The 25,533-nt window shown below is 47.2% G+C and overlaps 1 protein-coding gene across 2 annotated transcripts in view; it reads left to right on the forward strand.

Annotated features, from left to right (window-relative positions):
- Window positions 1-2,327: 2,327 nt before the first annotated feature.
- LOC103080213 (transmembrane protein 132B-like) overlaps window positions 2,328-25,533 on the forward strand; it is a 34,806-nt gene continuing 11,600 nt past the window's right edge. Inside the window, exons 1-2 of one of the 2 annotated variants that reach the window (XM_007455443.1) lie at window positions 13,293-13,353; window positions 15,155-15,162. The gene's annotated coding sequence lies outside the window, so the exon portion shown is untranslated. Of the gene's footprint in view, window positions 2,466-13,292; window positions 13,354-15,154; window positions 15,163-25,533 lie in introns of those variants that run through there. The other variant, XM_007455444.1, reaches the window with a different exon arrangement.

Raw genomic sequence — 25,533 nt, forward strand, 5'->3', positions numbered from 1 at the left:
AATATCAATGAAAAACAATCTATGAACTGGGAACAGTACTAGTAATTACTTTAGGAGGGTTGTTGAGAAAAGTCAATGAGCAACTAATTACATGTAAAGTACTCAGAACTCCCTCCTCCTCCTCCTCCTTCAGCTGCATCTCTTACCCTTTTTCACATTTGGGGTGGAGAATGAGGGGCTGATTTAGAACATTGAATGTGGGACCCGCTCAGTGCATGAGCTGAGAGTAGGGGCTCCCAGGAGTGAAAGGAACACTTTGAAATGATGATCTGTTTGGTCCATTCTGGTGGAGCCAGTTGCTGAGTGTTTGGTGAATCTCGCTGCCGAGCTGAGTTACCCAGTGTCCACCAGCTTCTCTAGTCGACTGCTTCTCTTCAGACAAGTGTGGGAGTAGCATCTCCACCACAGTCCCTTTGTGAACCCACTCAGTGGTTCTCTAATTCATTCGTGAAGCCCATCTTTTACAGCATCCACTGTAATCTCTGTATTTATTGTGTTCTTGTGGCTCGTTATGTGCCATCTCTGTTCTAAATCTGGTACATAGATTGACCCATTTTATCCTCATAAGGTCACCACACAGTAGGTACTTTTATTATCCCTGGATTTCAGATCAGGGAACCCTAGCACATGGGGAAATACCTTGTGGCAGATGCTGTTAATGGATTATAAAAAGCCATTTACAAACCCCTCCTCCATGACCAGCTCCACTATCAAAGCCCAGTTCCCCAGCCTCCTTTACAGGTGGGCTGGCCGTATGACAAGCTTTGGATTTCCTGATGATGAGGAGCCGGTGCAGCAGGTGACCCCTCCCCCCTCAGCCTTCTCCCCGCTTAGACAGTGGATGGAGATGGCTGGTGTGATAGATGCCATCTTGCTATGTTGAGGGAGTGGCCAGGAGAGCTGCAGAGAAGCAGCAGCCCTCCCCTCACTGAGTCACTGGACCAGAGCCAGCAGACAGACAGCTCCAGAATTCTGGTTATGAGTGAAGCATATAAACCCGTGTTGGGTTATGTCACTCGAGTCAGATTTTCTGTAACTGTAGATCCTCACCGAATCAGAGGCTGAGCCAGTTTCCAACACAGTCCAGTCCCAGAACCCATGCATGCTCTCTTCTGCACTGCTTGTCCCATGCCAGATACTGTCCCGGGTTCTCTGGGTGCAGTGGAGGTCAGAGCAATGATGGCTTTGACCCTTGGGGAGTTTACAGTCTCATGAGCAGAGATTAAAACATAAACACAAAATAAATATATAGTGACCACTTGTGGTTATTACCATGCAGGACAGACTAGGTGCTATGAGAAATAATGCAGTGCTAACACACACTGTGGACAGGCAGAAGAGCCCTGTTTCTCCAAAGAAGTGGACATTTACGCTGAGATCTGAAGGATGGAAGGGACACAGGGAGGCGTGTTTTCGGTAGAGAGCTCTGCATATGAAAGAGCAGATGGCATGAATGAGATTCACTGTTGGAAGAACAGAAAAGACCCCTCTGTTTGAGGCTTGACTGTGATGGGGGGGCAGCAGGAAGGGGCAAGAAGGAGCTGGAGAGGTGGGCGAGGGTTAGGTCCCTCCAGGTCAGCGAGTTTGGACTTCATCTCTAAGAACCCTAGGATGTTTTCAAAGAGTTTTAATCTAGGCGAGAAATCGTCTGAATTATATTGAAATAAAAAAGATTAGCTTCCAGTTGCTGTGAAGAGAGTGGACACAGGGAGGCCAGTTCGGGGCCGTCATGGTTGTCCAAGTGGGGGGATTCTCCCTCCGTGGAGGAATTGGTCCTGGGGATGACAAGAATTTGACCGATGGGAGATAAATTAGGAAGATAAAACCTACAGAACTTTGAAGGATGTCAGAGGAGAGAAATGAACGTGATGTCAGTTTCACAATAGCTAGCGCAGGGACTGTGGGCCAGGGATTGTGATTTCCCAGGCTTGGCTGGGAAATCCCGGGGAGGGGGCGCTTGGAGGTTTGGGGGTAGAGGGTGCTGGTGGTCAGCTCAGGAGTGCGGAGGCTTATAACCTGCAGCTAGTTCTCTTCTCTTCTGTGTGCTGCTGTCTTTCCTAATTTGAAACCAAAACGAAGGCTGTGTTCACTATGTGAATGAGCCCTGAAAATAGGCCGTCGTTTACCAAATGAACCTCGAGCTAAGATTTGGCAAATATCAAAAAGAACTCCTGCGCTGTGTGCGAGGTGTGTCTGTAGGGCACAGACAGTTTTGTAAATTGTAGAACAGCAACTAAGGCCGGAGGTAGCCTGCTGGTGACCCCTCCCGGGGCTCACGGGCGTGCCTGTGGCTGACACGCGCCCTCTTTTCTCCCGCGCAGGACACGGAGGTTCTGAACACGGCCATTCTCACCGGAAAGGTTGTTTCGGTTCCCGTCAAGGTCGTGGCCGTTCAAGAGGATGGTTCGGTGGTGGACGTGTCGGAGGCTGTGGAATGCAGGTCTGCGGATGAAGACGTCGTCAAGGTACCGCGGGCTTTACCTCCAGATTCCCAGGCGTTCGGTCCTTTCCCCTCCCCTTCTGTCTCGGGGCTGCTCTGAGCATCCCAGGCTCCGAAGGGCTGAGACGGGGATGAGGATGCTGAGGACGGAGGGAGTGATGGCAGGGACTCGCCTGGAATCAGAGGAGGCTGCACGCGCCGCGCTGCATCCTTCCCCCGGTCCTAATCTTGAGCGGAAACAATTCTCCCGGTCTTTTGCTCATAGGACAATATTTCCTGAATTTTAGCCATCTACCTGCCATCTTCGCAATTTTTGCCAACTTCCTGTGCCAAATAATATAATTTACTCATTATATTTTCTTTAAATGCCTCACTTTTCAACCTTAAATATCTTAAATGTCTCATTAGAAGACAGTAAAATCCATCAGCTTGACGTACTAATTTTTTCTTGATATACATGAAAATAAACGACTATTAACTTTTTAAAAAGTCCATCCACGTGCCCCCTAACTTCACTTGGGTACCAGTGGGACACAGCTCACAGTCTGGGGAAATCTGGCCATGGCAGATTTCTGCTGTGTCCTGCATCCTAATTAGCTGGATTTAGGACTCCATATTCAGCCAGGAACCAGCCCATGATGTTTTTTCATGTCTTTGCAGGGGTCTGTTTGAATCACTGAATTTAGAGTTTCTGCCCGTTTTTTCTTGGCGCCCTGATTGGCAGTTTCCTCCTGCAGCAGAGACCCCGAGAGAAAGGACTTACATCTTTAGAATGATCCTTTTTCCTTTAAGCTGCTAAGAGAGCTCCCAGGTCCTATGTCCTCATTCATTTTAGAAAAACACAGTACCGCTGAGTTCTTCCTTCTTTCTGTTCTGCTGACTCCTGTTCAGAGGTGAAATGAAACTTGGTCCCCGTCTGAAGAACTCTGTGGTGGACAGAAAATCCTGCAGGGTTTTCCCTGTGGCGGAAAAGATCTGGAAGGGATTCCTTCCTTCTTACAGTGACCTGCAGGAGGCTGTGCCTTAAGCCGGAGATGGTTTTGATAAGGAAGAATTGATGTGTCTGTGAGGCCTAATTAAAAAAAAATTAATCCTTAGGAAACCCCAATTTGGCATCACCTGCTTTCGGGTGGAATGCTAATTCTCCCCTCGAGACAGAAGGTGGACTGGCTTCAAAGTACACACAGCCTTGCCCTGGGGCTCCTGGCAGGTCTCGGACTCTGTGGGCAGGTTTGATTAAACAAATCTAAAGCCTTTGATATTCTGAGTCTAGAAAGATCTGAGCCAAGTCATACAGTCTCATCTGCACAGAATGAAAAATATTGATTCATTGCCCTTGGTTGCCTTTGAAAATGCATGTTATTTACCATCCCCCTGTCATTCCAGGAGGGAGACATTGGTATGGCACACGGAGGTGGCATCTGTGTGATTATGCCACCCGGGGCTCAAACAGATGGCTCAGCTGTATAGACCCTTCAGCCTTGTTCCCTCCCGAGAGCCTGGTGTGGAGCCCCCCAGGGCAGGATCTCCGCTCTCCTGCCCTGGAGAGCTCTACCCTACAGAGGCAAGCCCAAGTTCATGGATCCCATTGTTGCCGTATACTTGGTTGTCTCCCCTTCGCAGAGATATACTAAAAGTATCCTCCCCTGAGCCCGAGAGAGAAATTGCTTTGGAAGACAGTAGTTTCTGGCTCAGCGGTCGCTTTCGTGGCCTCATGAAGATGGGGCCCTCTTCTAGCGAACTGTGGCCCTGATCTTAGCAAACGAGAGCATGCAGATCCCCAAGCGCAGAGCTGCTGTAAGATATTTCTAGGGGACCCCAGGCTCCGTTGCAAATCCCGGCGCCTGAGTCAATTGAGGGGGATTCACTAGATGGCTGTGATGCATTTGTCACAGCTTTCGTGTCAATATTTGTCATAAATTTTGTCATAACGCTAAGATGTACAGCGTCGTCCTCAGAGCTGTCCGCTGGCCTGGGCATCACCCCAGGGGCACCTAAACACGTGGATGCTCATTAGCACCCCAGGGAGAGACCCCCTTGGTCTGTGGATTTGTCACCCAGTCACTTCCTCACGGTGCAGGAAACGCTGTGTGATTCCCCAGGGAGAGTCTTGCAGGTTTCACCAAATATCGTCATGCGATGGCAATTCCGAGCGTTGGGATTGTGACTTAGGTAAGGGACAAAGTATAAATTCAGGACGGTGTTAATTGTAGTGATACACAAATTGGCTTCTTTGACTTGGGACCGTATGACATCAGGGGGAATAAATCTGAGGACATAAAGGATTTTGAAGGGCTGGAACCTTAGCAAGATTGGCAGCGATCTCTGTCACATTTTAAGTGGACAACACTTCTATGTTAAAAAAAACCATTCATAGAAGATGCATATTAATTGCATGTGTGTGTGTGCAAGAAACCTTGGCAGTTTTGTTCACAGTGAGATCTGATGAACCAGCTGTGTTTTTTAATTGAACTATCGTGGATTTACAATATTGTATTAGTTTCAGGTGTACAGCATGGCGATTCCATATTTTTACAGCTTATACTCCATTAAAAGTTATTACAAGATCATGGCTCTAATTCCCTGTGGAACCATCTGTCTGAAGCGGCTGCCACAGGCTGATATGATTTTTGTTGGCATTAGTGGGTGCGTGACCCCAGAACAGAGGTCACAGGTGGGCAGACTGCAGGCTGCATCTGGTTCAGAGGAGTGTGTATGTGTGTATTTAATTTGCTGCCATCCTGTAAAAATTGGCAAATCACATAGAAATCTGGATTTCTAGCCTCTTATGAAATTCACAAAGTTGAGTAGCCCTGGGCCCCCACTGCTTCCTGTGACCCTCAACCCGGAAGTGAGCAGAGGATGCCCCTGTGCGTAAGGCCGGTGCATCCAGATCACCGCAGCCTCCACCCTTTCCTCTTGCCTCCCGCATGGAGGTGGAGGGACATTGGTGATTTCTCGTCACACTTGTGCTGCTGGTTTTTTGATAGTAGGTTTCAGAGGAAAGGGAGCTATTTCTTGTCCCCTGGTCTCTATAAGTCAAAGATGACACATGTCACTCGTTCCTCTGATGGAGAATTCTGTATCTTTCTAGGCATAAGAGGAAGGCTGGAAATTGGATCGCATTCTGTCAAAGAGTGTCTGAGGGGCTGAGGGCCCTTGAAATCAAATCACAGGAGAGATGATTGAAGGAAGTGTGAGTGTTGAGCCTGGTGATGAGAAGAAAAGGCCCAGGGAGAGGTGAAGAGACAGCTCTTTTGAAGTCTTTCAAGGGCCATCCTCTGGGATATGGGGTAGATTTGTGCTTTTTAGATTTCAAGAGTGGAAGTCAAAAGGGAACCACTCTAGCTCAACATAAAGACAAATAATGCAGAGGGAGTGAGTTTGGGGGGCGGGGGTAAGCTTCCAAACAGGTGATGGCAGTTCAAATCCTGACTCCATGGGGGAATACCTTTATGAGCTAGTAGTGAAGTATCATTCCTATGGCTTTCCCATCAGGGAGTCAGTTGATAAATAAAGTTTTCTGAATTTGCAAAGGAATTTTGTTGCCATCCTCATGACCTGGAAGGCATGTGTGTCAGTTTCCTCTTGCTGCTGTAACAAATGAACGTGAATTTAGTAGCCTAAAACAATGCACATTTATTATCTGATGATACCGGTGGTCAGGACCCTAAAATGGGTTGGTTGGCAGGGCTGCGTTGCTTCTGGGAAGCTCTAGCAGAGAATCTGTTTGCCTTTTCCAGCTTCTAGAGGCTGCCTGCCTTTCTGGGCTGTGGCCCCCTCCTCCATCTTAAAAGTCAACATCGTAGCATCTTCAAATCTCTCTCTCTCTGACCTTTGGCTCCATCATCACCTCTGTTTCTCTGGCTCTGAGCCTCCTGCCTCTCCCTAATAAGGACCTTTGTGAACATTAGGCCCACCTGGCTATCCCAGGATAATCCCTTCACCTCGAGATCCTTATCTCAATTACATGTGCAGAATCCCTTTGCCACATGTATTAGTTTCTAAGAGCTGCCATATCAGTTCCCACAAACTCAGTGGCTTAAAACAACATAAATCTGTCCTCTCCCAGTTCTGGAGGCCAGAAGTCTGATATCAAGGTGTTGGCAGGGCCATACTCCCTCCAGAAGCTCTAGGGGAGGATCCTTCCCTGACTCTTCCAGCTTCCGGGGGCCCCAGGTGTCCCCGGCTTGTGGCCGCATCCCTCCCGTCTCTGCCTCCGTCTTCACATGGCCTCTTCTCTTCTGTCTCCGTGTGGCCTTATTCTGCTATAAGGGCGTTCGTCATTGGATTTAGGGGCCACCCTGATTCACAATGATCTCATCTCACTATCCTTAAGTTAATTATATCTGCAAAGACCCTGTTTCCAAATAAGGTCACATTCACAGCTTCCAGGGGCTAGAGCTTGGATATATCATTCTGGGGTCACAGTTCCACCTACCGTGTAAAGTGACATATTAGAGGTTTGGGGGATTAAGATCTAGACAGCTTTGAGGGTCTTTTTGCTGCCAGCAACAGCACATTTGCAGTTCTTTGCTAAGTGTCTTTCAAGGTCTTCAGAGGGAGGAAGAAAAATGCAATTTCCATGTTGTAATTGTGATTTAATCTTTGAGTGCCTATCTTGCCGACCAAGTGATGGCCTCCTGTTTTTAATGTGTTGGTAATTGTACTGTTGGTCAGTGAGTTGCAGTCTCCAGAACCGCAGAAGCCCCGGCATACGTCACCAGCAGGGGATGAACTCATTCACGCTTGGAGAGAAATCAATGTAAACTCATGCTATCTTGAAGAGGGTACCCTCCAACTTTTGGCTGCGATAATTAAGTTTCCAGCCTTCTGGTATCAGCCGGACTTGAAATAATGAGATGCTAAAGACCTCCTAAAAGGGTATTAACATTTTAAAGCTTTCTCTGCCCCAGGGAAGGTCTTTATTTCCAAACTTCGTCTGTGAAGGGCAAGGGTAGGCAGCAGATGTGCTGTCGAAAAAAACCACAAAGGTTTCTGCTGCTTGTGTGGGGTCACTAAACAGAGCCCAGTGTCACCGCTGGAGGATACAGGAAGCTTCAAGAGAGCAGCTGCGTTTCCTGGGTCATCACGTAGCCCCTGCAAAAGGCTGTGTGACCCGATTTTCCTTAAGTGGTTGGATTCACAGAGAGGATAAGGTGGAAGGTGGGCATGTCCTGAACATGGTCCTTAGAGAGGCATCTGAGAGCTGATGTCACTGAGCCAGAGACATCACGATTCAGGTGGAGGGGACTGGACAGGTGTAGATGGCAGTGGGATCTGGCAGGCCTGCGGTGAAATCCTGTATTGGTGAGCTTTCTTTTGTTTTGGTTGCAAGTGACAGAAACGCAAATCCAACTGTCTTAAGCCCAGGAAGGGGAAATATATCGACTCATGCAGCTAGGCGGAGTTGGATCCAGAGGCTCATCTGGACTCGATTTCTCTCCTTCTCTAATTTCTACCTTGTTCTGTGTGGTTTTCACATCTTTTTCCTGGGCCCAGCATCCCTCCCCGACTCCCTGCATCTGGACACGCCCCACCTGTCCTCTGGACTCTGGCTCAGGTGCCCCTGCTCTGTGCAGCCGCCTCCTTCCTGCCGTTCTGCATCCCGCCTCCCACACCGGGGTCCTCACCTCTGTGCTTCTGTGCCCTGTGTAGATGCACATATTAGGGACTCAGCATGTCGTGTGCCCCTGTACAGGTGGCAGGTTTGCCCCTTGAGGGCAGGTCCATGTCTCACTTGTCTTCCTGCCCCGAAGGGTCTGTTAGAAGGAGCAGTGAGAACGGCCACAGCCCACGGTGACACAGTGCCAGACTCTGGTCCACTGGTTCTTTACACATTGCAGCCTCCGACCCACCCAGCACCCCGACACAGTAGGTACCACTCTTATGCCCATTTTACAGCCCAGGAAACTGAGGTGGGAGAGGTTTAAGTGTCTGGCTCTCAGTGGGTGGTGAGTAAGCATTAGTCCACTGCGTGTGCGAATTCATGGTACCGAAAAGTGGACAAACAGTCCCTTTCTATTTCCTCTCTCCTGTAAAGACAGAATTAAAGACAGGTGTTTCTGAAAGTCCACATTTTATGTAAGACTTTTGATTGTTGGCAAGTCATCCAGTTGAAAGAGATGTGCAGACGCGTTTTGCCCCGGGGGCTGTGGTTCTCACCTTCCACGTGTCCTGCACTGTAGGAGGAGATAAACCTAATGGAAGGTGAGGCCCAGGCACCTGGGGGGTGGGATTGAGGACCTTGTGGGGATCCCCGCAGTGCTGATGAAATAGGTTCAGAACAGTCTCTCTGCACTGACTTATCTCCAAAGGGTCCTTGTCTGCTGTGGGCTTCCGGAGAAACCCTCAGACGGGTCCTAATGTCATTAGAAGGAGATGGAGAAAAATCCAAAGGTGGTTTAAGCCCATTTCTTTCTCTTTTGGCAAGGCTTGGCGAACATTCCTACAGAAAACACTGTTCTTCTGTTTCTCGGCATGAATTTCCTCCCCTTCACCCATCACCAGGAGCCAGGCAGCTAACGATAAGTTGTCAGGCAGTTTGGACGTTATTGCCTAATTTTGTCCTTCTTGATGCTGGTAATTTGGACTTGCATTGTTCCATCCGGATGGGAGATGTGTCATATATTTCCTGTTGGCCAGAGGATAGATATTGCTCCATCCCCAACCTTTTGTTCCTGTCAGCATCGTTCAGATTTCAATATTAATGAGATCTTTTGTCCCTTTCTGTCTTTAAGCATCTCTATGAAGAGCTAACATTCTGGAATTGTTTGGGCATCATGCGGAGAGACCTTGGGACTAGCCAGTGTAGATCTGCAGCCGCCGGGCTTCGCGCCCTCAGTAAACAGAGCTGCATTGGGGAGATGGTGTTACTGAGGTCTTGGGCCGACACCGAATTAAATCTCGGAGACAGAGTTTTGGGCGAACCAGAAAAGAATAGCTTCATTGCTTTGCCAGGCAAAGGGGGCCACAGCGGGCTAATGCCCTCAAAACTGTGCGTCCTGACCTGGAGGCGGGTAGTGAGGAGTTTTATAGCAGTGGCTCAAAGAGGGCGTGGTCAGCTCGTGGACCTTCCTCTGATTGGTTGGTGGGGAGGTAACGGGGAGTCAGCATCATCAACTTTTTGGTTCCAGCCGGTCTGCGGTCTACGTGCTTGTGGGCAGCCGACAGTTAACTTCTCCCACCTGATGGGGGTTTCAGTATCTGCAAAACGGCTCAAAGATATTGTTCTGTGTGTCCCTTGAGGGGGAACCAGGACCCTGCCCCAAGGCTGCACTCTTGTCTCCTGACTGCTCCTCCCTTGTCTCTGCATCCCATCTCTTCCCTAACTAACAACTGCTTGAACCTGCCCGTTGGAACTCAGGGAAGGTCATGGAGGCTGAATGAAGCCTATTTCCTGTAATGAAGAAATGGGGGACACGGAAAGGCTTTTGTGCCCAGGAGCCCACAGGGTCCTGCTCAGTATCAGGTCTGTGACTGTGTTTCGAATATCAGGCAGGGTCAACTACGGCCACTGTGCCTCTGTCTCCTGGGACATTTATCCTTGATGTTTTGGGGCTTGGTTCACAATTTAAACTCCTTCCGTGAGCTTTGATGGTGGGCAGAATGTATCGGCTTCGTATTCAAATTCATTGAGTTTCCTAAAGAAACTCAAATCATTTCAATACACTTTATTTAAAATTTTTTTTTAATTTATACAATTTTTAAAGGTTACTTTCCATTTACAGTTATCTCAAAATATTGGCTGTATTCTCCATGTTGTACACACAGCCTTGAACTTATACTCAGTAGTTTGTACCTCACACTTCCCCACCCCTATATTGCCCCTCCCCCCCCACTTAAATAAACTGCCAGGGCTGGGGTTTGACCCCAGGAAGCTTGGCTCTCGGCCCCTCCTTTACAGAGAGCACCCCAATTTCACAGGGAACTTAGCCCTGTGAACTTAGGGTGCTTATTTCAGGGCCAGTCTTCTTTCCCCCCTACTTTGGGATTATCCGTACACTGACTTATTTTATACATATCCTAAGATTAAGATTACTTTCCAAAGATGAAAATGTAGCCCTCTTTTCTCTGAAACATTTCATATGTCTAGAGGGACATTCAGTGATGTTAGGAACTGGTGAACATAAGAAGAAATCCCACAAAGAGCTAGAACTGACTTCTTCAGCCAAGAGTCACTCGTATAGCAGAGACTCAGTGAGCATTGATGAGAGAAGTCTTCGGAGAATCTCACACATTTACCCCGGAATATGCAGGAGTCTTGCGTGAGCAATTCATTCATGCTTTATTGATATATATCGCTACGCTGAGATGGACTTTGAGAAAGTAATGCTGCCTTTAGCAGCAGGTGGAAATACAGATTCTGTCTCAGTCAAAAACAATGGGATAAGATTTTTCTGGGACTGGATGGACTGGATTACGTAGCCACCTATTAAACAAATGGGTTCATATCTCTTCTAATTCATTTTCAAGAGGGATGGGCTTCCAGCAGGCAATGATCATTTATATTCAATGTATATACTCAGTGTATTCCTTCTAAACTACTCTTGGATTATTGCCTGGAGACCTTTCAGGTTTAAATGCAAAGAGACAGTCTCAGATTTCAAAGCACCGCTTTCCACTCCTGTTCCCCCCTGCAGCTTGCCTTACCCTTCTTAAAGGGCCCCTCTGCAAATGTTTCAGATCATTTTGACCACTTCTGAAGCTCAGTTTAACAGGCTCTTTTTTAGAATGAAAGGCCTCAGCCCGAAGCGATTGCACTAATATAGTCTTTTTTTTTTTTCTGTACAGGGGCCTCTCACTGTTGTGGCCTCTCCCGTTGCGGAGCACAGGCTCCGGACCCGCAGGCTCAGCAGCCACGGCTCACGGGCCCAGCCGCTCCGCAGCATGTGGGATCTTCCCGGACTGGGGCACGAACCTGTGTCCCCTGCATAAGCAGGCAGACTCCCAACCACTGCGCCACCAGGGAAGCCCTATAGTCATCTTTTAATGCTCTGGACAACAGAGCAGTTTCCATCATCAAGGGTTTCAATCGTGTCACTCCCCAGGGAATACTTTCAGAGAGATGAATTTATCCACGACTTCCTGACATCCTTTGTGTCTAACACTTAATAAATATTTGGGTTACACTCTGACTTCTTTTCCTATGAGCAGAGTTTATAGGGAGAGCAGTCGGTGGCTGTATGCTGAGACTGTGTGTCTGAAGCCCACTCATAGGGATGGATTTCCATGTGCCTTTCTTGACAGCCCCTTTTGAGTGAAAGACTGATACTGAGGATCTTGAAGGACTTTCCAGTTCTGATACCAGTGCTTGCACCGTGGCCTGGGTTGGGACAGAAGGGACTTTGGTCAAGGATATTGGGCCAAAGCATTTTGGTTTCATAAATAGGATATAAGTAATATAGAAAAAACAAACTTGTGATAGGACCTCACTTCCTGGCATGTTCCGATGCAGACATCACTAATCAATCCCAGCACTCCTTCCTTGGACAGCCCAGATTCCTTCTCCAGCAGAGGTCCCTTGAGCAGCAGCTAAGAAGTGATTTGCATTGGCAAGTGAGATGAACATATTTCCTATTGCTGGTAAAGTCTGTGGGGAGCTAGCAAAAGTTTTGTCAAGCATTGAAGAGCATGATGCTAATGAGGCAGTGATGTGGACCTCAAAGTTTGATATATTGGAGGGAGAAAAAAACCAAAACAACATTTCTGTGCCATTGCTCTGCATCCTGTCATCCGTATCAGGATGTCCTTAGGCCAAAGGTCATAAAATGATAGGCCTTGAGGCAAATCCAGACCCCAAGACGTGCCCCCAGACAGAGCAAAGTACTTTAAAAATGTATATACTTAGATGCCAACATTCAAACATTAGTAGATTTCACCAGAGCTCTGGAATTCCCGTTTCTCTCGCAAAGTCCAAAGGTCTCTGAACACAGCCCATGTGGCAGCTGTGGGCTCAGGGCAGTGGCAGTGGTGGGCTCAAGGTAGTAGCCGCTGTCCCCTTTGGGCAGGGTTTGGGCTGCTCCCTCAAGTTTTTCACCATCCCCAAGTTCCCTGACCTTCACAGCAGACCCACCTTCCTCGTTTATGTCACCTCCCTGGGCCAGGAGGGATTTGACTGTTTTTTTTGTTTGTTTCTTTTAATTGTAATTTTAATTTAATTTTGTTTTTTTTAAACACCTTTATTGGAGTATAATTGCTTTACAATGGTGTGTTAGTTTCTGCTTTATAAAAAAGTGAATCAGTTATACATATACATATGTTCCCATATCTCTTCCCTCTTGCATCTCCCTCCCTCCCACCCTCCCTATCCCACCCCTCTAGGTGGTCACAAACCAGGGAGCTGTTCTCCCTGTGCTATGCGGCGGCTTCCCACTAGCTATCTACCTTACGTTTGGTAGTGTAGATATGTCCATGCCACTCTCTCACTTTGTCACAGCTTACCCATCCCCCTCCCCATATGTTGAGTCAATCCCCGGAAGTTCCACCATCCCAGGCCAATTGTGCTGAAAAAAATCTGGGTGAATTATACGGGTAAACTGAAATCTATTACAAATATATTAGATAAGTTAGTTGTATTAAGTGAGATGTATTAGACCAATGTATTAGATGCAATTATTTTAATTCATTGCTAGCATAGGTAGAGGTTTTCACAAGGCAGAGTCACTTAGTGTAAGAACAGCTGTAATTCCACCATGGGGAATACTTCTGAAGCTGTTCAGACTGGAAGTTTTATATCCAGGATTTTACTTAGCCCGTGTCACACTGGCAAGGACTCCAAGTTGATCAAGGGCGTGAATTCCAGGGACTTCTGTGCTGCTGAGGCATTGCTGTGCTCCCCGCCCCCCCTTCCTCTGTGACTGGCTCAGCCTGGCTGGGCTATGATTTGCTGGTCTCTCTGGAAATCTCCGAGAGTGTGAGTCTGGACGCCCAGGCTTCTCTTGGCAGGGCTGAGCCAGTCTCGTCTCTGCCAGATCTTAGCTTGGGCCTTTCAACCCCCCTCTTTTCTACATTCTGATTTTGGAGAAATTGGTGAGGTCATCGTTGGCATTTTTCTTTTTCCCTTCCCTTGGAGCCTCAGAGATAAAAAAAAAACCTCTCAGCTGCCGGGTTTTTATACCTTGAGGTCTCAGTTCACAGCATTCTTTGATAGAAAAGTTTCTTTTCTTAGGGAAATTTTCAGAAGTACTTTCAAGATAAGTTTGGAAAACACAAACCCTGCAGACCCCTCATTCCCCGGAGAATATGCTCATCCTGCCACAATGCCTTTTTTTAATGTGACTAATTGATGCTTAAACCCTGAACACCTAAGCTTGTGACTCCTGTGCTGATGGAGCCTCGTTCCCAGCACTTCTCTCCACCAGGTTCAGTGTCTGCAGTCAGAGCTGGTGCAGGAGGCTGGGCAGCGCGATATGCTGGGCTCTCACCAGATGAACAGCTCTTAATCCCTCCTGGGCCCACCGTTTGATGACTAGGAAGTGCTTGGATCTTTTCCTAAATTCAAAAGCGTTCGTGGTGCTTTGAAAATCTCCCAATGTTGAGGGGTAAAAAGCTAAAATGAAAATATTTCCCAGGTAAGCGTATGCTAAACTTTACAACAAACCATAATCTTGGGCCTCATTTGCTGGCGTGGTTTTGATAAGGGGCACGATTTTGGAAGCACTTGTCTGTCAAGGTAGAATCACACCTTGTTGAATGTTGATTTGGTTGGGGATTTATCACGGAGGTGACCCAACAAGCAGAATGCAGGAATTGACTGGTGATGCTTGGCTGATGAGCGGGGAGATGAGGCTGGATGGGAGCGGGTGTCCGTGGGTCTGTTGTGGAGGACTGTCCTGAGCATCTCGGGCGAAGGTGAGTTGAAGTTTGGTGGGCCGGAGGCAGCCAGTGAGGCCCGACCATCTTGTGAACACCGTACAAACCTTACTGTTCTACCAGTCACTGGTTTTTGTTGTTGTTGTTTTGTATTTTTGCGGTACGCGGGCGTCTCACTGTTGTGGCCTCTCCCGTTGCGGAGCACAGGCTCCGGACGCGCAGGCTCAGCGGCCACGGCTCACGGGCCCAGCCGCTCCCCGGCACGTGGGATCCTTCCGGACCGGGGCACAAACCCGTGTCCCCTGCATCGGCAGGCGGACTCTCAACCACTGCGCCACCAGGGAAGCCCCCAGTCACTGTTTTTGACAGTATTTTGCACAGGAGTCTGTCTCTTCCACTCAGACCTCCTCAAAGGCAGAGACACTTGGGTTTGCTTTATGTCCTCAAAGCCCTGCCGGGAACCCAGCATGTATCATCACTGAGTGTTAACCTCAGACTCGCTGTGACCTCGCTGTGCCTTTGACATGGATCCTCGTCCTTTCTGGGCTGCGCAAGAGTTGCATTCTCTGAGGTCTTTTTAGCACCAAGACTTTAAGATTCTCTAAGGAAGGCATGTGTTTTGGATCAGCTAGGAAGGGAAAGAAGCGCAGTGGTCGCCATTCTGCCCACGCTGGCCCTGAGATCTGCCTTTGCTGGGAGGCCTGGACGATCAGTCAGTTCCGGGCTGGGTGCTGGGCACACTGCTTCGGAGAAAGGAAGTAATAACATCCCAGCCATGGTCCAACTAGGGAAGTGAGACTGATCTGCATGAAGAAAGAATTGAGAAGAATAAAGGAGCCTGAGAGCAAAGCCTCATGATCAGAACTTGACAGTGAATTAAGGAATCTCCTTAGAGTGGAGCTTTCAGTGTAGTGATGGGCATGATGGATGGGTGAGGCGGGAGGGGCTCACAAGACCTTCCCGTTCCTGGTTGTGCAATCCTGAGCAGAACACTTCCTCTCTCATTGATTCTGTGTAGTTCCCCTATGTCTAGAAGGTTCCAGGCCTTGTGCCATGAGCCTGAGCTGCAGAAAATTAAATAAGGCAACATGCTTGTCCTTAAAGGCTTGCCTTATCATCTAGGAGGGGCAGAGAAGTAAGCATTACTATATTAAGTCATAGTCTATGAAGGTACAAAGGTGGATAGAAGGTTCCTCGAGCCAAGATCCATGGACTTACCTCCTAGAAATCTTCATGAGAATTATTTGACTTTGCACATCCATTTTTTATGATAGTCTATAGACTGTGTAAGCAACATGCACCATTGTCCGTAGACCCAATCACTGCTACTTGATTTCAGTTCTAATGTTTGGATTTGTGTCCATGATTGCATGAGGGGCCCAAAGGACTTGGAGCCGTATCACATGAATAGTTTAACTCTTGAGAATTCAACTATATGCATTTGGCCCAAAATAGCGCGGTGTCCTTACATTTACATGCATACATATACGCATATATGGGTAGAAACTGTGCATCTTTTAATCTGGTTATCTCTGTTCCACTGCCTGGTAAAGTATTCGTCAGTGTATATTGGCACAACTGGTGGGGGGCACTTGAGCACAACGGGAAGAGTCTCCCCATCTTCCAGACGTGTGTGATGCCTTCTTCTGGTGGCCAAGCAAGTGAGTGGTGGCGGTGTCAATGACCTCTTGCCTTCAGGAAGACATTAAAGACTGAACGGTGGCCTCCAAGAAACCCTTGACTAATGAAATGTTAGAAGAACTGGAAGATACTTTTACAGAAGGTGTAGGTGATGAAGCACACAGGGAGAGCCAACACACTGTAAGTTGCTCGAGTGTTCCGAACAGAGAGAAATAATTGAATAATTTGCATATACCACCCATCTGTACACTTGCATGCTACCTATAGTTTTATATATATATGTTTTATATATCTATACCTATATCTATCTATATATATATCTTACGCATACATGTTACGACATTTTCTTTGTATTAAAAATCATAAATGCTGTACCTCGTGAATGAAAATAGGGATTTTCTTATATAATACTGGTTGGGTGCAATTTTGCTTCAGTTAACTTTAGAACCCAACTGCTGTTTGCATGGGACATTGAGAAAAGAAAGAGGTATGTTATAGGCAAATGCCATATTTGTGCCAGCCGAAGGCCAATTGACCTTACAGATGAAGGAGCAGAAACTCAGGTTAAATTACCTGCTCAGAATCACACGGTATTATTCAGCACACTTCAGTAATGTTCTAGGGGAAAAAAAGGATGATGGAGGTGGTATGTTTACTTATCGAAGGGAAGGGGTAGACAGTTACGACTCAGAGAGGGGGATGCCTGTGACCAGCGAAAGCATAGTCTGGGGACCCACTGGGGACAGGAGAGCTGTTATGTCCTAGAGCCTCTTACTGTATAAATCTTATTGTATACATTTTAATGAGGGAACTTAGTCACCAGGAGCACATAGCTGTTCGCTAGAGTCAGGCAGGCCTCTTTTTTTTTTTTTTTTGTTGGTACGCGGGCCTCTCACTGCCGTGGCCTCTCCCGTTGCGGGGACGCGCAGGCTCAGCAGCCATGGCCCACGGGCCCAGCCGCTCCGCGGAACGCGGGATCCTCCCGGACCGGGGCACGAACCCGCATCCCCTGCATCGGCAGGTGGACTCTTAACCACTGCGCCACCAGGGAAGCCCAGGCAGGCCTCTTTTTAATAAGGCAGCTTAAATTTAACTCAAACTGGTTACTTTAGATACAACGGAATCCCCCTAGTACCCTAAATGGCAGTTTTTATTACACTTCTGCCTAAAGACTGAGACTTTTGCCCCATAGGGGAGACAGAGGATATGGAACTGTGTAGAGTTTCCGCAGTGGCTGCTGTCCCCCTCCTGAGCCAGCTGTCCCCGGGGATGCTGCTAGCTCTTCCCTTGAGGGCCCGATGGGATTCGCAGAGCAAGCCCGGGGGTTACAAGCTCCGTTGTTTACAGGCTCTAAAGCTTCACACTCACACCAGCCCCTACGGGGCCGTTAGCAAGTCAGTACAGTTTTTCCCTTGGATTCTTTTTTTCTTTCTAGCTTATATGACATCCAGCAGAGTCCACTCTGGGGAAGCAAATGCTCGATTTCTCTTCCTCCCTGTGGGCATGTGTCTGTCTCCAGATTCCAGGTTAGTTTGTAGCCCTGCATCAGCAGTTCTCTGATGGGTTTAAGAAAAGCTTTTAGTTTGCAGTTTGGTAAGGGCAAGAGAAGTGCTCTTTTCAGCCATCTACCTCTCTGAACTGAAACTGGAACTTGGCCGGCTTGATTTTGTCTCTGATTTTTATCAAGCAGAGGATAAGCCAGGCCCCTCATTTTAAGAATACTTTAAGTGAAAGCTAAGAATGAACTGAATATAGAGAGGGGATCAGCGGTTACCGCAGCAGCTATTTGACCAACAGAAAAGGACAGTGTTGGGTCAGAATACACCGCTTGGGACACTGGCCCTCCGTTACTGGCTAGGTGACCTAACTGAGCATTAGTCTCCTCATCTGTAAAATGGGTAAAGGATAACTTTCCCACAATGCTCCAGTGCAGGATTTTTTTCAGATTAAGGGCCAGTTTTTATGGGATCTCACCAGCATTTTGTAAAAAGTGGAGGAATAGAATGGACTGGAATGGAATGGCACAGAGTGGAGTGGAGTGGAATAGAATGGGATGGGATAAAACAGAATAGAAAATTCAGAGTGACTTGCAAGTAACGAGGTTAAGTATTTTTTCATGAAACTTTGGCTTTTGCCTTTATGTATACTTTTTGTGCATTGGTCCTAAAGTAATATGTATTTTCTAATGTGGGTTGTGCTTCAAACACTATTTGAGACACATTGTCATAGACTGTATCAGTTAGTTACACCTGCATAACAAACAGCCCCAGTATCTTAGTCACATGCCACCACGAGCTTTTTTTTAATTGCTCACAGGTCTTCAGATCAGCTGGGGTTCGCCTCATCAAGGTTGCAGACACCAAGAGGGCAAACCCAATCCTTTAATTATGTTTTTTTTAAACTTTTTATTTTATATTGGAGTAGAGTTGATTAACAATGTTGTGTTAGGTTCAGGTGTACGGCAAAGTGATTCAGTTATACATATACACGTATCTATTCTTCTTCAAATTCTTTTCCCATTTAAGTTGTTACATAATATTGAGCAGAGTTCCCTGTTCTGTGTTTTCAGTATTTTATGGAGAATTTTTTATTAAAATTCTGCTGGGCAAAAGGAGTCACTTGCCCAAACCCAACATTGTTAAGATAAAGCATATTCTACCTCTGGTGGGGGGAACCACAAATTCACAAGGCAGAGGGTGAGGGTGCAGTGTTGGGTATGGCACTGAAATCTACCACATGAGGCAATTGAGAATGTCAGGTGGAGGGGGAAATTCCCTGGCGGTCCAGTGGTTAGGACTCTGGTCTCACTGCTGAGGGCCCAGGTTCAGTGCCTGGTCAGGGAACTAAAATCCCACAAGCCATGTGGTACGGCCAAAAAAAAAAAAGAGAGACTGTCAAGTGGGATGATGTTTTATAAATTGTAAAATGCTGTATGTGTCAGGTTTCGTCTTTAAAGGTGTACCCCTCCTTCCTCCTTCCCATCTGTCCCCCTGCCGTGGGCTGAAGAGAAAGGTCATACATATGTAAGAGAATTTCTCAATTATCTTCACCTTTGGGTCCCGAAAATGTTCCTTGATGTCTCCTTTTTTTTTTTTTTTGCGGTACACGGCCCTCCCACTGCTGTGGCCTCTCCCGTTGCGGAGCACAGGCTCCGGACGCGCAGGCTCAGCGGCCATGGCTCACGGGCCCAGCCTCTCCGCGGCACGTAGGGTCTTCCCGGACCAGGGCACGAACCCGTGTTCCCTGCATCGGCAGGCGGACTCTCAACCACTGCGCCACCAGGGAAGCCCAGGAAATGGTGATTTTCTTTGATTGTTTTTTGCCTGAAGCTCCAGGTGACAGGCAACTCATTTCTTCTCTCATCTCAGTCTCCGAGCTCAGAGTGGGTATTTGGTGAGTTTGGCATTAGTACGGGGCCATTGGGTTGTACAGTGCACGCTGGAAACTCTTGTGTCGACTTAGCATGGAAGAGCTGGATCAGAGATGAGCCCTCAGAAGACACTTGCTGTCTGTTTAGTGATTTTTGTGGTTCATCTTATTTAACACTTAGGGCAGGAATTATCATGCCTCGTCTCATTTCTCTGTGTCCCGTGCTGGAAAGCGTCCTTGCAAAAGCTTTCCATATCACACTCCCCCACTTCCTATTCTGTCATGAACCCACACCATCGGAGGTTTGCCTCTTCTCTGCTGAAGTCCCTTTGTCAGGGTCTCCAGGGTTCACGGCCAATTCCAGCGGTTAGCTTTGAGTCCACAGCTGACTCGACTCCCTCTCAGTGTTTGATATCAATCCCACCCTGTCTTCGGAGAATCTTCACCACTTACCTCTGAGATACCATCCTCTCTCTGGCCTTTCCTTCTTTTTTTTTTTTTAGTTTTTAAAAATGTTTTGGCCATGCCGCGCGGCATGTGGGATCTTAGTTCCACGAGCAGGGATCGAACCCGAGCAGGGATCGAACCCAGGCTCCTTGCAGTGGAAGCATGGGGTCTTAACCACTGGATTGCCAGGGAAGTCCCCCTGGCTTTTCCTTTTTAACAGATTGGCCCCATGTTGTCAGGTTCTTATATTCATGACCTCTAAGTGTCAGCAGGCTCAAGGCCGAAATGTGGGATATTATTCAATCTCCTGGCTTTAAATACTGCACATGCTGGCATAATCCAAATTTATTTCTGCAGCTTGAGCCCTTCTCCATGGACTCTGTAACTTGTGCTTCCAACTTCTTACCTAACATCTTCATTCAGTTGCGTAATAAACATTTCACATTTAATATTTTTGAAATGGAACTCCGGATTCTTTCTCTCTTCCCCAAATCTGCCTTCCTGCAGGCCTCCCTTATCACAGGGATGGCGATGCCATTTTTCTGGTTGCTCGGGCCAGAAACCTAGCAGTCATCTGTGGCTTCTCCTTCTCTCACACCCAACAGCCACTCCAGCAGCAGCTCCTGCCAGGGCTGCCTTCAAAGGCATCCTGAACCTGACCACATCTCATTCCCTCCATCACACCACCCTGAAGGGAACCTCTTTCACGTCTCTGTTGCATGGGCTCCCCTTCTGCCACTCCTGCTAGAGGTATTCTGTTATATCGTCCAATCATGTTACTTCCTTGCTCCCAAACCCCACAGCTTCTCATTATACATACACAGTGGAGTACAATCCAGCCCCGCTGGCTACTTTGGTGCTCCCTTGCCCTCCTTTTTGGTCCTTGAATATGGCAAGAACACACCTGTCTCAGGGCCTTTGCACTTCCTGATCTTCATGTGCCCATGACTCACTCCCCCACTTCATTCCGGTCTCTAATCGAATGTGATCTCTCCAGGGAGGCCTTCGCTGCCCATCTAACTAAAACCCTTATCACTGTTTTCTTACCTTGCTTGATTTTCCTTTTAAGCCCATCTCGCTACCTGATATTACATTTATACCTAGCTGTGTGTTGAGTTTGTCTGTCTCCCCCATTCCACAGTCAGTTCCATCAGGGCAGGGGCTGTATTGTTCATCACTCTATCCTCAGCACCTAGGACAGTTCCTGGGTCTTAGTTGACATTAAATCAATATTTATTAAATGAATGAATGATTTATTCTTATTTTACAGATGAGGGATCTGCGGCAGAGAAAAGCTATGTCAAAATACACTGGGACTCTGAGCTTGCTCTCTCCATCCTCCAGTGGTAGGATGGGAGGGAGTCCAAGCTGGAAACTTCGGGTACCCATGGGTTCACAGATGCAGAATCTGAGCCTGGAGATGGAGAGTGACTTATTCAGGCATGATGAGGGGAAGAGTTTGGACAAGGACCCAGGTTACTGGACCTCAGGCTGAGGCACCGAGCTGCCGCTTCCAGCTCCTTCTGCCTGGACTTGAGTACTAACTATCAAGCTGGCCTCTAATTAATTGATACCTCATGCTTACTGACACATCAGTGGTGGCCTGGGGCCAGGGGCAGAGGGAGCAGTGGACCAAAAAGGGGCACAAGGGATGTTTCGGGAGGATGGGAGTGTTCTGTGTCCGAGCATGACAGTGGTTTCACAGTGTATGCACCGTCAGTCTCATCCAACTGTACCCTCCAAACGGATACGGTGCATTGAACGGAAATTACACCTTGATGAGTTACATTTAAAAAATCCCAACGTGTGTATTTAGGTCTTGCCTTTCCCAATCAGGTCTTCCTTCTGTGGGCTGTACGGAGGGGGTAACACACAGTTTGAGGACCCCCTGTCCCCCCGATTCAGAGGACCTGAGTGCGAATCCCTGCTCTGCCTCTCACCAGCTGTGATGTCTGCTCAAGCTGTCTCTCCTGGGCCTCATTTTCCCCGTCTATGACATAGGGACAAAACACTTAACGAACGGGATATTTGGAGGATTTAATGGCTACATTCTATGTAAAGTTTTAAAAACAATGCATGATGCATAGTAAGCACTCAATACATGATAGCTATTATGTTTGCTCTTCGTACATCTTGGGGATATAAAAGCTCAAGGTAAAATGAATATTTTTTGAGTACCCACTCCTCCTCAGACAAAATGTACTTGCTAAACTTGGTAATAAATACAAAATGTTTGATTTGATCATTGAATTGAAAGGTGTTTTTTCTTTACATAGTTTCTTTTTGCCTATCTTAATATGTAATTCAGCGTTTATTGTGAATTTGTGAGAAACATACTCTTTGATTATATAGCTTTCCCCCCGCATTCCTCAAATCTTTTTATTCTTCATTAATACACAAACACACATAACATATATTTATAAAATTAGTATTAACGCGTCCATATAATTCTAAAAAAATTTTAATTTTATTGAGGTACAGTTGATTTAAGATGTTGTGTTAGTTCCAGGTGTACAGCAAAGTGATTCAGTTATATAAGTGTGTCCATATAATTTTAACTCCATCATTTTTTCACTAAATATTGTATCATGATTATTTTTCCTTTCTCTTAAATTTTATTTAAATTTATTCTAGGATTCGTAGTGTTTAATTTGTATGCACTGCTATTTATTGAACTAGGCATTGTTTCATTTTTATTTTCATTACGAGCATTGCAGAAGGTACCCTTCACTTGATTCAGCTTTAAACAAACACCATTTACCCTTCTTTAACTTCTCTTACCAAGTTGCCAAGGAGATGGACTGCTTCCATTGCCATGATGACGTAGCTTTTTTCTTTCTAACACATTTCTCAAGACGGGGAGGGGTTAATTAAGAGGGAAGCCTTGTACAGCAGGGGCAGCTCCTACGGTGCAGACACAGATGCATCAGCCGTCTGGCAGACTCAGAGGGAGGCCACTGATACACAGACTCAATTCTTGCTTCTTTCCTAAATAGAAAATGAAGCGAATGCTGTGTCTCACAAGATCCCCAAAGGAAACCTATTTACGTCGGGAGACCACTGTTTGCCTCTGTTACTCTAAAGTACTGTAACTGTGAAAGTGTAATTTGACAGTAAAACAATGAACCTCCAAAGGCAGCCTTCCTAAAATGACATTGACAGGCCATCTGGCACATGCTCACAGGTTAACCTGGCATGAACCGTCATTCTCAATCTCCACGTTCCTGCCCTCACAGCCCTTCTTACATTAGGACTCACGGCATTTGCTGTTCCAGCTTCCTCTGGGGGCTCAGAGAGCCCTGAAGGTATCTTTTGGATGAGTGGTGGGAACCTGACTCTAATCTTTACCTCGCAGTGTCTAGCTGTCTCTTCCAAAAACACACACGCCCGCACCGTGTGACATGACACAGGTCGGGTCTCTCAATTCCTATAGCCAGAAGAGGCCGAATTCGCCACGGGGAATCCAAATTTCTCAGCTCATTGACCTCCAACTTCCTTAGGATTTGGACTAGGTTTCTCCTACCAGTCTATCTCCTCTCATGATATCCAGAGCATGACACTGCCTAAGCCACCTTCTCCCACTTCTAACCCAGACACAGGCTACTCCTGGGCCACAAGAATGAATGGGACCCAGAGGAAACCAGTGTCCTATTCACATGGAACACCTATGTATTGAACACTTTACGTGGGCCATCCCTGCGCTAGAAGTGGAGACACAGGAGATAAGAGGAGACAGGTCCGTGGTCTCAAGCAGATCACTTCCAGGTGGAGAACAGAGATAGGAAACAAGTAAACAACCAGGAGCATGCAGAGAGTGATAAATATTGAAAAGTAAATCATAAAATATAACACGGATAGAGCAATCCAGTGTAACTAACATAGTGTAAGCCATATGGCTTAGCAATATGAATAGTATAATATGCTGTCAGTAACACAGAAATAGTGTAAATATAGTTTACATAGTAGCACACACAGTAAATTAGATAGAGGAAAGCAGTAGAGTGACTGGGTGAGGGGCGTGCAACTTTACATTAGAAATGACTCAAGCAGTCCCTTCTGAGAAGTGACATTTGAGCTGAGTTCTTACATCATTTATGCCACTTTCGGTGGCAAGTAATAAAATACCGTGGACCAAAATGGCTTTGACAACAACAGAAAGAAAAACACATGATAAGAAGTTGAAAAGTCAGGTGGTTCCAGGTGGGCTGGTCCGGTGGTCCATCCAGGTGGTCACTGAGGATGTGGTTCCTTCTGTCTTTCTCTCCTTCCATGCTCGCCCTGTCAGCCTGGTCCTTGGCCAGCCCTCCAAGGCTCTGAGATCACCACTGCAGCTCCTGTTGTCACCTCTCATGTGGCAGCATCCAGTGGGAGAAGGAGGGACCACTTTCTGGGCATCTCGGAGCCAGGAGGCCCTTCCCAGAATCCCCAGCAGACTCCTCACACCTCCTTGGCCAGAATTGTGTCACATGCCTTTCCCTAAGCTAGTCACTGGCAAGGAGCATGTGGCTGGACAGAAAAGAGGAAGATGTGCGTGTGTGTATGTGATGGGGCAGCAGTGCTGGTGTGTGATTGAGTGGCCCGTAGACAGCCAGTTATATCTGCCTCAGACCTGAATGACAAGCAGGTCTCAGTCACGGGAAGATCGCGGTAAGGCCTCCGGAGGGGGCATAAGCTCAGGAGAGCTAAGGGAGAGAAGACCCATGGGGGACTGGTGGGGAGTCTTTGCAGGGGTGGGCAGGGAGGGAAGCGCAAAGGGAACCTGGAGAAGGAGGAAGTACCAGGTCCTTAGGTCTTGTAAGCTGTGATCAGGAGTTTGGACTTTGCCGCGTGTACCGTGGGAAGTTCCTGGCGGGGACTGGTGTGAAAGGCAGGGGGGATAGCACTGGGCCAGGCGTCAGCAGTCCTGGGGGCTGGCGGGCATCATTACACACACAGGTGAAGCCCTGGGAAGTGATGTTCTCTTTCTCTACACTGGATTCGGTCCAGGTAAAATGAAAATCATGATGCCTGCCCCACAGAGTTACTAGTGGGGCTTAAGGCTTTGACAGGGGCAGGCAGTGAGGTCCTATACCAATAAGAGATACCTACTGCAGTTAATTCTCATTATTTGCAGTAGTTATGTCTTATAAAGTCACTGCAATCACTGAATTAGCAAATACTAAACCATTCCTCCGAGAGGAAACACACACATGCACACACACATACATCTCATATAGATCATAATAATCCTGAAAATTCAGGACAGTTGAGGTCTGTACTGTAGAAGGTAGGATGGGGAAAGTTCTAGCAATAGGTGATGCCCACCTGAGCCAGGGGAAGCTGAGGGCAGAACCCCCTGCTGCATCCACTGTAGAGTTCTTGTCAGTAAGGGACCTTGTTCTCTTGAGATAGGTCTGCGTGTAGCCACTGAGTGCAGGGATCTTTAGGGGTCTTATCGAATGTCTCCTGGGGCAGTGCTCTGGAGGGAAGGCAGGGGTTTCTCCAGAATGGGGCTTCCACCCCTTTCTAAGTACTTAAGGAAGGGCAGTCGGGCTCAGCACTGGGTCCCTATCGCAGGAATTTAAAATAAGAACATGGCGCTCCATTCCATTTTCTGTTCTAATAGAAAATCTTGTTCTGATTGCTCTCTTTACAATCCTGGGCACAATAATGCAGATTTACATCCCTCAAACATGCCCTAAAAGACAGCTGATTTGCTTGTCTCATGGTTTTTCTTCTCCCTTTTAAAAAGTAAAGCAGACAAGGAGAGGGGACGGGCAAAGTAGATTCTTTTAAGCTTCGAAAAGTGATTGAATTGTCTTTTTTTTTTTTTTTTTTTTTTT

Source organism: Lipotes vexillifer, unplaced genomic scaffold, assembly GCF_000442215.2.
Source record: "Lipotes vexillifer unplaced genomic scaffold, Lipotes_vexillifer_v1.1 scaffold671, whole genome shotgun sequence".
Taxonomy (NCBI): Eukaryota; Metazoa; Chordata; class Mammalia; order Artiodactyla; family Lipotidae; genus Lipotes; species Lipotes vexillifer.